Below are 12,466 nucleotides of genomic sequence, written 5' to 3' on the forward strand. Positions count from 1 at the left end.
CAGAGCTGCTAGAGATTCCTCGCCTGGTTTCACCCAATAAAACCAATGTGTGAACAATAAAAGGGAAATGGTGGAGGGTTTTTTCTGGCGCTAGTGTTGCTGTGGTAAGGTGGTGTGAAGGAAGTGCTGGGATGTAATGTAATACTTCCCTTGATGTAACTTGATCTGTGGGTTTTCTTCAGTGATGGTGTTCATATGCTTATATTATAGTGAGAGGTTCCCCATGAAATATACAAAAATTAGCAACAACAGTGTAATATGTTAACATGCAAACATTTATTACACACGAATCAGAACGTTGTTAAGCAAAACAACATAGGAAAACGTCATTAAAAAAATCATAAAAAAATGTTTAAAAATATCTGAGGTAAGCAGTGGGGACTGTACCAAAAAGTAGCTTTCAACACGGCATGTAGTATACAGTGGCTCCAGATACTCCTGCACACCTGTCCACGGAATGTACGTCTGGTTGCTGTCAAGTTCTTCTGAGTCTCAGTGTGTTACTCCCCTTGTAGCCCCTAACGCATTTCAAGTCTGTAACTCTTTCTCAAGGCAGTGTAGTGGTAGTATGGATGGGGTTATATATAGTGTAAACCATTATTACTTCCGGGTTAAGGGTCACTTCATTTCTCAAGTGGTTAAAAACTTCAAAACCCTGTTTAGATAGGGTAAAAAGAATCTTGCACTAATTACATCAAAGATAATATAAAATACTTATATAAATGTTATAGATATTTTGTTTTGCTTAACAACGTTCTGATTCTTGTGTAATAAATGTTTGCATGTTAACATATTACACTATTGTTGCCAAATTTCGTATATTTCATGGGGAACCTCTCACTATAAGCATATGAACACCATCAGAGAAGAAAACCCACAGATCAAATTACATCAAGGGAAGTCTTACATTACATCCCAGCACTTCCTTCACACCAGCTTACCACAGCAACACTAGCGCCAGAAAAAAAACCTCCACCATATCCCTTTTCTTGTTCAAAACCGTTGTTATTTGCAAATATGATGTTAAAAGCTACAGAAAAGATAACTAAACAGTAACTTAAAAGTTTACAGTTCACTTTGATATTATTTGGTGACTGCTCAGCAGTTACTCACCTGTCTCCAGTGAATCAGGTGTTTACCCTCTTGAGTACATGTGTACAGGAGGTGCCATTGCTGTCTGTGGTTAGGTATATCACACATCAGTCATTTTTGCTTACTGGCCAAGTGTATAGTCTTTGAAAGATGATTAAGGCCCAGTCTATGCAGTGCAGTTGAGAAGTAACAATGACTGATGGTCAGTCTAACCAATCACAGTAGAAGTGTAACCTTATGCTGTGTTGTTAGGTTGATCTGAGCTGCTACAGTACTGTCTTACCAAGAGTCAGCCTACTCTGACTTTATGTCCTGTAGTACACATACAGTATAGTGAAAGGACTATCCACTGAAACATACAATAATTAAACATAAAATGGAAAATTAAAAATCAAGTTTAAATAAAAAATGGGTGTGAGCACTGGTATACTGCAACTACACTGTTCTAGTATCTGGATTTTTTTTCTGTAGGATTCAGTTTTATTGGTGTAATTAAACAATAAAGAAATGTGTCCAAGATTGTATAGTGGCCAGTGCCGGCTCTACCATTAGGCAGCTTTAGGCAGCTGCCTAGCGCGCCGGGATCTGCCAGAGTCTACCTCTCTAAAAATGAAGGTTGTCTCTGAGAGAGATTGTGGCTCTCTACCACCACCCCCGCACCCCCCCCCCCCCCCCCACCCCCACAATTTCTATTGTGTATCCCTTTTTCTACCATATTGATTTTATTTTAAATTACCATGAAATGTTTATGTTGGGGTCCAAGAACCCAGTTTCCTTAGAGTTATAGAATTTTCGAAAATAGAAAATTTGCATTGCCAGGTCTAACAATGACAGTTTAATTTTTGCGTTTAACGTAATTTGCTGAGATTAGTTCATAATGTTTAATACATTGATTATATATCTATTTCATATTGTTTCAGAAAGTATCTAATATTAAGATTAACCCTTTCATGCACAGAGGCCACTGTTTTTAAGTCATTATCGCCTATAGAAACTCTCTATTGAACTCTCAATAGTGTATGTTGTTCTCTTCTTTGGACTGCTACCAAATTTAGAAGGCATGCCACCTTGTGGCTTCTTTTAATTCCTACGAAAAAGGTCAAAATAAAATGGTTGAGAAAAGTTCACCAACACCAAGCACTTCAGGGATTTCTCAAAAAAAGAATAAAATAATCAAAGATAGTAGAGGAGGTAAACAAAATAAATTCAAGGAAAGAAACATTTAGGGAATAACATGGTAGATGTTTTAATCAAACACTAAATTTTTTTTCACAGTTGATTTAAAATCATATGTCCTCTGCAGTGGACGTCATGCAATACAAGTATTCATATTGCCTGCAAAGCTTATAATGGCATATATGCCTAACCTAAATTTTTTCCTTATATAATATATTATATGCCAGTTTTGACAGATGATGGCCTTATATTTATCATTATATGTTATCTTAATTTTTTTAAATTGTAAATGATTTCAAATTATTATCATTAGTAGCAGCTGTGGTAGTAGTGGTGGATGCTTTATTAGTGTTGTTTTATTTTCTCCAGACATCAAGGGTAGCTAGAAACAGGGTTAGTTACAGAGTAGTATAACACACATATGGTGGGGAGTAGATCTCATAGAACAGTGTGTGGCGATGTACCCACACATGTGCAAAAACAGGGGATGGTACATTCTTGATGTGACTTGGCTGTTGTATTAATGTGACATGGCTGCTATATTGAATGTCTAGATTTAGTGACAAGAATCAGTTGGATTTCAAATCATCCATTGCCTGAGCATTAGTCAACTGGCTCTAAGAAGCAGTGTTGAAGAGGAAGACCAAGTGAGACACCGTACTTCCGTTGAAGCACAGTGACATGTCAAAGACACCCCCTGACATCAGGTTCAGTGTGGGAAATCACTGGCCAATGTTTACGGATGCAAAACATGCTAACAGGTGCCATGATGCAGCTTGTACACGTAAAACTAAGTACACCTGCATGCAGTGTCTTGAGCCTTCGTGTACAGGGTGCTTCACCAACTTTATACTAAGGGGGAAATTCAATTAGCTGAAGTAATTTTTTCATAAAAAAACGGGCTAGTACGCGATTTTTTGCTCAATTGTTGCCTGTTTTTTTTCATGGAAAAATGTACCGGTTTTCGTGCAAAAACACACAGGATCCGGGATGAGTTCCCGGATCCATGTATTTTTGCAATCCCTGCCGTGGAAAAATGGCACTTATAAAAGATTTTGTTTCTACTTCCTCTGGGCAGGTTCAACAAAATCCCTGATGCTGCCGGCTATCGCCGTCAATTGAATTATCCCCTCCACCAGGGATCAATTAGCTATAGTCATGGCAGGATTAAGGGTGGTGGGAGCCAGTGGCATGCTGTGGGGTGAGGGAGAGCCTTTGCTGCCATACTAATGTTTAAACCAGAGGTTTGACTATATAAAGTATATAACAAATATATACTTTTTACTCTCTGGAGTCAAAGGTTTATGGCAGGAGAGGCAGTGCCTCATCTGTTTTTCTTTTCTGAACATTTCTGATTAAAACTTGCCAAATTTCCTGCAGTAAAAACTGCTGCACCTGTGTATAATGCCCACATGCACCCTTTGGCTCATAAATTGTGTATAAATCTGGCACTGGTACTTGCCAGTGCCTCCAGTCCTGAGCCATTTATCTCACCGCATGTCCCTCTTGGGAGCCCAGGGGCAACAACGTTGTGGGAGCCCCCACTAGTATACCCCTGAGTGCACCCTCGACACCCGTCCCTCCCCCATCTCTGAAACACGGACCCTGCAGACATGGCCGGCTCAGCTTCATTGTGTCAGACATGAGTGGCTCTGATGATCAAGAGACAGCAGCAGCAGCACAGAGTGTCCAGCTGGTGGACAGCTTGGGGTTGGGGGCAGTGCCCCAGTGTTCTCCTGGTGATTCTCCTCACTGTGTACGGTGTGTGAGGTGGACAGTCCCTGCAGTAAGAGGGATTTCCCAGAGCTGCCGGCAGGTAATGAAGGGGTGGCTTAGAAGGAGAGGACTATGGGCACTCTCTCTTTAGTCAGTGGCAGCAACAGCATGAAGTGGGGTTCCTCTGCTCCCCTCTACCACTGCATCTTCATCACGAACCCTGCGGACATGGCCGGCTCAACCTCAGTGTCTCGTAGGATGTCACTGCACTATCTCGCGAGACTCACTAGACACGGAGGAGCTCCCGGCGGCCGCTGTTAATGAACAGCTTAGCCGCTGAACGGAGACACTTCTGATTCAAGCAGCAATGTGTGGTGGCCTGGGACGACCTCACCTGTAACTTTAATCCGGACCTGGCTACGGTAATTTACAGCTGCTAATTGAATTCCTCTATAAGCATTAAAATCAGTCAAATTCAGGTTGTGAGAATGGCTAACTTTCTAGGTACCGTATGAAGCAAACTCAGAAGCAAATTAAAATATTTGTATTAAAAATACTGAGGATATTTTTATTTCTGGATGAATATATCTATAAAAAGGCAAATTTTTTTTATAGTTTTCAACTTAGATGATATTTTTTTCTAGAGAAATAATACACTAAGCAACATGATAATAACAAATAAAAACCATACCAGACATTTTTTTTTTAATTTTAACTTAAAAAAATTATAATTTATGGTTAAAATACTGTTCCATGATGATAATAGGGCAATTTTTTATGTTGCAAACACATGATGCCCACTCAAGTGTAGACACGACCATAACTTTTTTAATTGTATAGAGTTAGGAGTAAATGGAAAAAGCTGTTTCTGGAACAAACCATGATGCACTGCAAGGGATGCATATACATTTGTTATTTTTGCATGCAGGGTAAATACTGGCTGCTTTTGCATGTAGCCTACAAATGCTGGGCAGCTTTATTTTTACATTGCTATTTAGATTTTAGTTTGGACACGCCCCACACATATCTAAATCTCTACTCACCTATTAAATCTACAGTACCCCACATGCTATTGGCGTTTCTATCATGGGTGCAATGTGTGCGGTGCATGCAGGCCCCTGGGTTCCATGGGAGGCCCACACCGCACACACTTTACCCATATTGTTTTTCAACCTTGGCAGTATGGATGGTGTAATGGTTAGCATTACTGCCTCACAGCACTGAGGTCATGGGTTCAATTCCCACCATGACCCTAACTGTGTGGCGTTTGTATATTCTCCTCGTACTTGCGTGGGTTTCCTCCGGGTACTCCGGTTTCCTCCCACAATCCAAAAATATACTGGTAGGTTATTTGTCTCCCAACAAAAATTAACCATAGTGTGAATGTGTCTGCGTGCACATGTGATAGGGAACATTGGTGGTCATTCCGAGTTGTACGCTCGCTGCCGATTTTCGCAGTGCAGCGATCAAGTGAGAAAACTGCAAAAATGTGCATGCGCATGGTACGCAGTGTGCATGCGCTAAGTACTTTCACACAAAACTTTGTAGATTTACACAAGCTCGAGCAACGTTTTTTCATCGCTCGAGTGATCGTAGTGTGATTGACAGGAAGTGGGTGTTTCTGGGTGGTAACTGGCCGTTTTCAGGGAGTGTGCTAAAAAAATGCAGGTGTGTCAGGCAAAAATGCAGGAGTGGCAGGAGAAACGGGGCAGTGACTGGCCGAACGCAGGGCGTATTTGTGACTTCAAACCAGGAACTAAACGGACTGAGGTGATCGCAGTCTAGGAGTAGGTCTGTAGCTACTCAGAAACTGCAGGGAATTATTTAGTAGCAGTTCTGCTAATCTTTTGTTCGCTATTCTGCTAAATAGATAAAAACAGGAGCGCTAGAAAAAGAGAGAGATTAAAATAATGAATTAAATAAAAAAGTTGCAAACACCTGTGAAAAAAAGGAAAATGATTAATTAAAAATGTTTACAGCACTTCTGTGCTGATGTGAAAGTCCCGTGCGTGTGTCCTTTTGTGGACACCGGAGCTGTGATCCGTGCTGCGGCTGCAGTGGGGAAACCTGACTGTCTGTCTCTCCCTTACTCTGCCTACCTGTAGTAACGTCCGTCACTCAGTTTTCACATTGAGATCTTGTTCCGCTGCCCCGTTCTCGATGCCGTCTTCTGCACTGTCGTTTCCACACCCGTGTGGCGCAGGCGGGATGACGTCCGACTTTCACTTGTAACTCCTCATCAACGCGTTTCGGACTTGTCTGTCCTTAATCCACAAAAGGACACACGCACGGGACTTTCACATCAGCACAGAAGTGCTGTAAACATTTTTAATTAATCATTTTCCTTTATTTCACAGGTGTTTGCAACTTTTTTATTTAATTCATTATTTTAATCTCTCTCTTTTTCTAGCGCTCCTGTTTTTATCTATTTACTGTTATTACGAATTTAAAGGAGCAGCTCCATACTTTTTTAGCGCGGGTCATTTACCACATTTATCGCTATTCTGCTAAGCTAAGATACACTCCCAGGCCTAGCGTGTGCAATGCTGCTAAAAGCAGCTAGCGAGCGATCAACTCGGAATGAGGGCCATAGATTGTAAGCTCCACTGGGGCAGGGACTGATGTGAATGGCCAAATATGCTCTGTAAAGCGCTGCAGAATATGTGTGCACTATATAAATAACTGGTAATAAATAATAAATAAATAAATAAACCTTACAATGGGTGCTGCAGCTGCTGCAAAAATCACACCAAAAATGTCCATCATGCATGCGCAGTTCGAAATTTGTCTCTGGACCATGTTAGGCTCCATGTTTCCGGAGAGCTGCGCATGTACAGTGGACTCCGGCACAATGCTGGAGCCTACGGTGCCAAGGAGAGGAGGGAACCCACCTGGAGTCTCCACACGGGTTCCCTCCTATCTTAAAACACCCCTACCACATGCAGTGCAAATTGGTTTAACCAAGGTGCAAAGTTACTCAGAATCAGCCCCACAGTATACTGAAGAATTAGATGTACAACACTTTTAGTGGTGTAAAAACTAGAGATGAGCGCCTGAAATTTTTCGGGTTTTGTGTTTTGGTTTTGGGTTCGGTTCCGCGGCCGTGTTTTGGGTTCGACCGCATTTTGGCAAAACCTCACCGAATTTTTTTTGTCGGATTCGGGTGTGTTTTGGATTCGGTGTTTTTTTTAAAAAACACTAAAAAACAGCTTAAATCATAGAATTTGGGGGTCATTTTGATCCCATATTATTATTAACCTCAAAAACCATAATTTCCACTCATTTTCAGTCTATTCTGAATACCTCACACCTCACAATATTATTTTTAGTCCTAAAATTTGCACCAAGGTCGCTGGATGACTAAGCTAAGCGACACTAGTGGCCGACACAAACACCTGGCCCATCTAGGAGTGGCACTGCAGTGTCACGCAGGATGTCCCTTCCAAAAAACCCTCCCCAATCAGCACATGACGCAAAGAAAAAAAGAGGCGCAATGAGGTAGCTGACTGTGTGAGTAAGATAAGCGACCCTAGTGGCCGACACAAACACCAGGCCCATTTAGGAGTGGCACTGCAGTGTCACGCAGGATGTCCCTTCCAAAAAACCCTCCCCAATCAGCACATGACGCAAAGAAAAAAAGAGGCGCAATGAGGTAGCTGACTGTGTGAGTAAGATTAGCGACCCTAGTGGCCGACACAAACACCGGGCCCATTTAGGAGTGGCACTGCAGTGTCACGCAGGATGTCCCTTCCAAAAAACCCTCCCCAATCAGCACATGACGCAAAGAAAAAAAGAGGCGCAATGAGGTAGCTGACTGTGTGAGTAAGATTAGCGACCCTAGTGGCCGACACAAACACCGGGCCCATTTAGGAGTGGCACTGCAGTGTCACGCAGGATGTCCCTTCCAAAAAACCCTCCCCAATCAGCACATGACGCAAAGAAAAAAAGAGGCGCAATGAGGTAGCTGACTGTGTGAGTAAGATAAGCGACCCTAGTGGCCGACACAAACACCGGGCCCATTTAGGAGTGGCACTGCAGTGTCACGCAGGATGTCCCTTCCAAAAAACCCTCCCCAATCAGCACATGACGCAAAGAAAAAAAGAGGCGCAATGAGGTAGCTGACTGTGTGAGTAAGATTAGCGACCCTAGTGGCCGACACAAACACCGGGCCCATTTAGGAGTGGCACTGCAGTGTCACGCAGGATGTCCCTTCCAAAAAACCCTCCCCAAACAGCACATGACGCAAAGAAAAATAAAAGAAAAAAGAGGTGCAAGATGGAATTGTCCTTGGGCCCTCCCACCCACCCTTATGTTGTATAAACAAAACAGGACATGCACACTTTAACCAACCCATCATTTCAGTGACAGGGTCTGCCACACGACTGTGACTGATATGACGGGTTGGTTTGGACCCCCCCCCAAAAAAGAAGCAATTAATCTCTCCTTGCACAAACTGGCTCTACAGAGGCAAGATGTCCACCTCATCATCACCCTCCGATATATCACCGTGTACATCCCCCTCCTCACAGATTATCAATTCGTCCCCACTGGAATCCACCATCTCAGCTCCCTGTGTACTTTGTGGAGGCAATTGCTGCTGGTCAATGTCTCCGCGGAGGAATTGATTATAATTCATTTTAATGAACATCATCTTCTCCACATTTTCTGGATGTAACCTCGTACGCCGATTGCTGACAAGGTGAGCGGCGGCACTAAACACTCTTTCGGAGTACACACTTGTGGGAGGGCAACTTAGGTAGAATAAAGCCAGTTTGTGCAATGGCCACCAAATTGCCTCTTTTTCCTGCCAGTATAAGTATGGACTGTGTGACGTGCCTACTTGGATGCGGTCACTCATATAATCCTCCACCATTCTTTCAATGGTGAGAGAATCATATGCAGTGACAGTAGACGACATGTCCGTAATCGTTGTCAGGTCCTTCAGTCCGGACCAGATGTCAGCATCAGCAGTCGCTCCAGACTGCCCTGCATCACCGCCAGCGGGTGGGCTCGGAATTCTGAGCCTTTTTCTCGCACCCCCAGTTGCGGGAGAATGTGAAGGAGGAGATGTTGACAGGTCGCGTTCCGCTTGACTTGACAATTTTCTCACCAGCAGGTCTTTCAACCCCAGCAGACTTGTGTCTGCCGGAAAGAGAGATCCAAGGTAGGCTTTAAATCTAGGATCGAGCACGGTTGCCAAAATGTAGTGCTCTGATTTCAACAGATTGACCTCCCGTGAATCCTTGTTAAGCGAATTAAGGGCTCCATCCACAAGTCCCACATGCCTAGCGGAATCGCTCCGTGTTAGCTCCTCCTTCAATGTCTCCAGCTTCTTCTGCAAAAGCCTGATGAGGGGAATGACCTGACTCAGGCTGGCAGTGTCTGAACTGACTTCACGTGTGGCAAGTTCAAAGGGCATCAGAACCTTGCACAACGTTGAAATCATTCTCCACTGCGCTTGAGACAGGTGCATTCCACCTCCTATATCGTGCTCAATTGTATAGGCTTGAATGGCCTTTTGCTGCTCCTCCAACCTCTGAAGCATATAGAGGGTTGAATTCCACCTCATTACCACTTCTTGCTTCAGATGATGGCAGGGCAGGTTCAGTAGTTTTTGGTGGTGCTCCAGTCTTCTGTACGTGGTGCCTGTACGCCGAAAGTGTCCCGCAATTTTTCTGGCCACCGACAGCATCTCTTGCACGCCCCTGTCGTTTTTTAAATAATTCTGCACCACCAAATTCAAGGTATGTGCAAAACATGGGACGTGCTGGAATTTGCCCATATTTAATGCACACACAATATTGCTGGCGTTGTCCGATGCCACAAATCCACAGGAGAGTCCAATTGGGGTAAGCCATTCCGCGATGATCTTCCTCAGTTGCCGTAAGAGGTTTTCAGCTGTGTGCGTATTCTGGAAACCGGTGATACAAAGCGTAGCCTGCCTAGGAAAGAGTTATCGCCTGCCTAGAGAAGTGGAACCTAGATGGTATTTGGTAACGGGGACACACTGCCTCAATAAATTGTCTAGTTCCCTGTGAACTAACGGCGGATACCGGACGCACGTCTAACACCAACATAGTTGTCAAGGCCTCAGTTATCCGCTTTGCAGCAGGATGACTGCTGTGATATTTCATCTTCCTCGCAAAGGACTGTTGAACAGTCAATTGCTTACTGGAAGTAGTACAAGTGGGCTTACGACTTCCCCTCTGGGATGACCATCGACTCCCAGCAGCAACAACAGCAGCGCCAGCAGCAGTAGGCGTTACACGCAAGGATGCATCGGAGGAATCCCAGGCAGGAGAGGACTCGTCAGAATTGCCAGTGACATTGCCTGCAGGACTATTGGCATTCCTGGGGAAGGAGGAAATTGACACTGAGGGAGTTAGTGGGGTGGTTTGCGTGAGCTTGGTTACAAGAGGAAGGGATTTACTGGTCAGTGGACTGCTTCCGCTGTCACCCAAAGTTTTTGAACTTGTCACTGACTTATTATGAATGCGCTGCAGGTGACGTATAAGGGAGGATGTTCCGAGGTGGTTAACGTCCTTACCCCTACTTATTACAGCTTGACAAAGGGAACACACGGCTTGACACCTGTTGTCCGCATTTCTGTTGAAATAGTTCCACACCGAAGAGCTGATTTTTTTGGTATTTTCACCAGGCATGTCAACGGCCATATTCCTCCCACGAACAACAGGTGTCTCCCCGGGTGCCTGACTTAAACAAACCACCTCACCATCAGAATCCTCCTGGTCAATTTCCTCCCCAGCGCCAGCAACACCCATATCCTCCTCATCCTGGTGTACTTCAACACTGACATCTTCAATCTGACTATCAGGAACTGGACTGCGGGTGCTCCTTCCAGCACTTGCAGGGGGCGTGCAAATGGTGGAAGGCGCATGCTCTTCACGTCCAGTGTTGGGAAGGTCAGGCATCGCAACCGACACAATTGGACTCTCCTTGTGGATTTGGGATTTCGAAGAACGCACAGTTCTTTGCGGTGCTACTGCTTTTGCCAGCTTGAGTCTTTTCATTTTTCTAGCGAGAGGCTGAGTGCCTCCATCCTCATGTGAAGCTGAACCACTAGCCATGAACATAGGCCAGGGCCTCAGCCGTTCCTTGCCACTCCGTGTGGTAAATGGCATATTGGCAAGTTTACGCTTCTCCTCCGACAATTTTATTTTAGGTTTTGGAGTCCTTTTTTTACTGATATTTGGTGTTTTGGATTTGACATGCTCTGTACTATGACATTGGGCATCGGCCTTGGCAGACGACGTTGCTGGCATTTCATCGTCTCGGCCATGACTAGTGGCAGCAGCTTCAGCACGAGGTGGAAGTGGATCTTGATCTTTCCCTAATTTTGGAACCTCAACATTTTTGTTCTCCATATTTTAATAGGCACAACTAAAAGGCACCTCAGGTAAACAATGGAGATGGATGGATACTAGTATACAATTATGGACGGACTGCCGAGTGCCGACACAGAGGTAGCTACAGCCGTGAACTACCGTACTGTGTCTGCTGCTAATATAGACTGGTTGATAAAGAGATGTCGTAGTATGTATGTATGAAGAAGAAAGAAAAAAAAACCACGGTTAGGTGGTATACAATTATGGACGGACTGCCGAGTGCCGACACAGAGGTAGCCACAGCCATGAACTACCGTACTGTACTGTGTCTGCTGCTAATATAGACTGGTTGATAAAGAGATGTCGTAGTATGTATGTATGAAGAAGAAAGAAAAAAAAACCACGGTTAGGTGGTATACAATTATGGACGGACTGCCGAGTGCCGACACAGAGGTAGCCACAGCCGTGAACTACCGTACTGTACTGTGTCTGCTGCTAATATAGACTGGTTGATAAAGAGATGTCGTAGTATGTATGTATAAAGAAGAAAGAAAAAAAAACCACGGTTAGGTGGTATACAATTATGGACGGACTGCCGAGTGCCGACACAGAGGTAGCCACAGCCGTGAACTACCGTACTGTACTGTGTCTGCTGCTAATATAGACTGGTTGATAAAGAGATGTCGTAGTATGTATGTATGAAGAAGAAAGAAAAAAAAACCACGGTTAGGTGGTATACAATTATGGACGGACTGCCGAGTGCCGACACAGAGGTAGCCACAGCCGTGAACTACCGTACTGTACTGTGTCTGCTGCTAATATAGACTGGTTGATAAAGAGATGTCGTAGTATGTATGTATAAAGAAGAAAGAAAAAAAAAACCACGGTTAGGTGGTATACAATTATGGACGGACTGCCGAGTGCCGACACAGAGGTAGCCACAGCCGTGAACTACCGTACTGTACTGTGTCTGCTGCTAATATAGACTGGTTGATAAAGAGATGTAGTAGTATGTATGTATAAAGAAGAAAGAAAAAAAAACCACGGGTAGGTGGTATACAATTATGGATGGACTGCCGAGTGCCGACACAGAGGTAGCTACAGCCGTGAACTACCGTACTGTGTCTGCTGCGACT

General features: G+C 44.1%; 1 protein-coding gene across 1 annotated transcript in view; it reads left to right on the forward strand.

The window, feature by feature from the left end:
* The window catches only part of RSPO3 (R-spondin 3), a 180,256-nt gene that overhangs the window by 108,663 nt on the left and 59,127 nt on the right, over nucleotides 1-12,466 (forward strand). The window lies entirely within an intron of this gene.

This window comes from Pseudophryne corroboree, chromosome 4 (assembly GCF_028390025.1).
Source record: "Pseudophryne corroboree isolate aPseCor3 chromosome 4, aPseCor3.hap2, whole genome shotgun sequence".
Lineage (NCBI taxonomy): Eukaryota > Metazoa > Chordata > Amphibia > Anura > Myobatrachidae > Pseudophryne > Pseudophryne corroboree.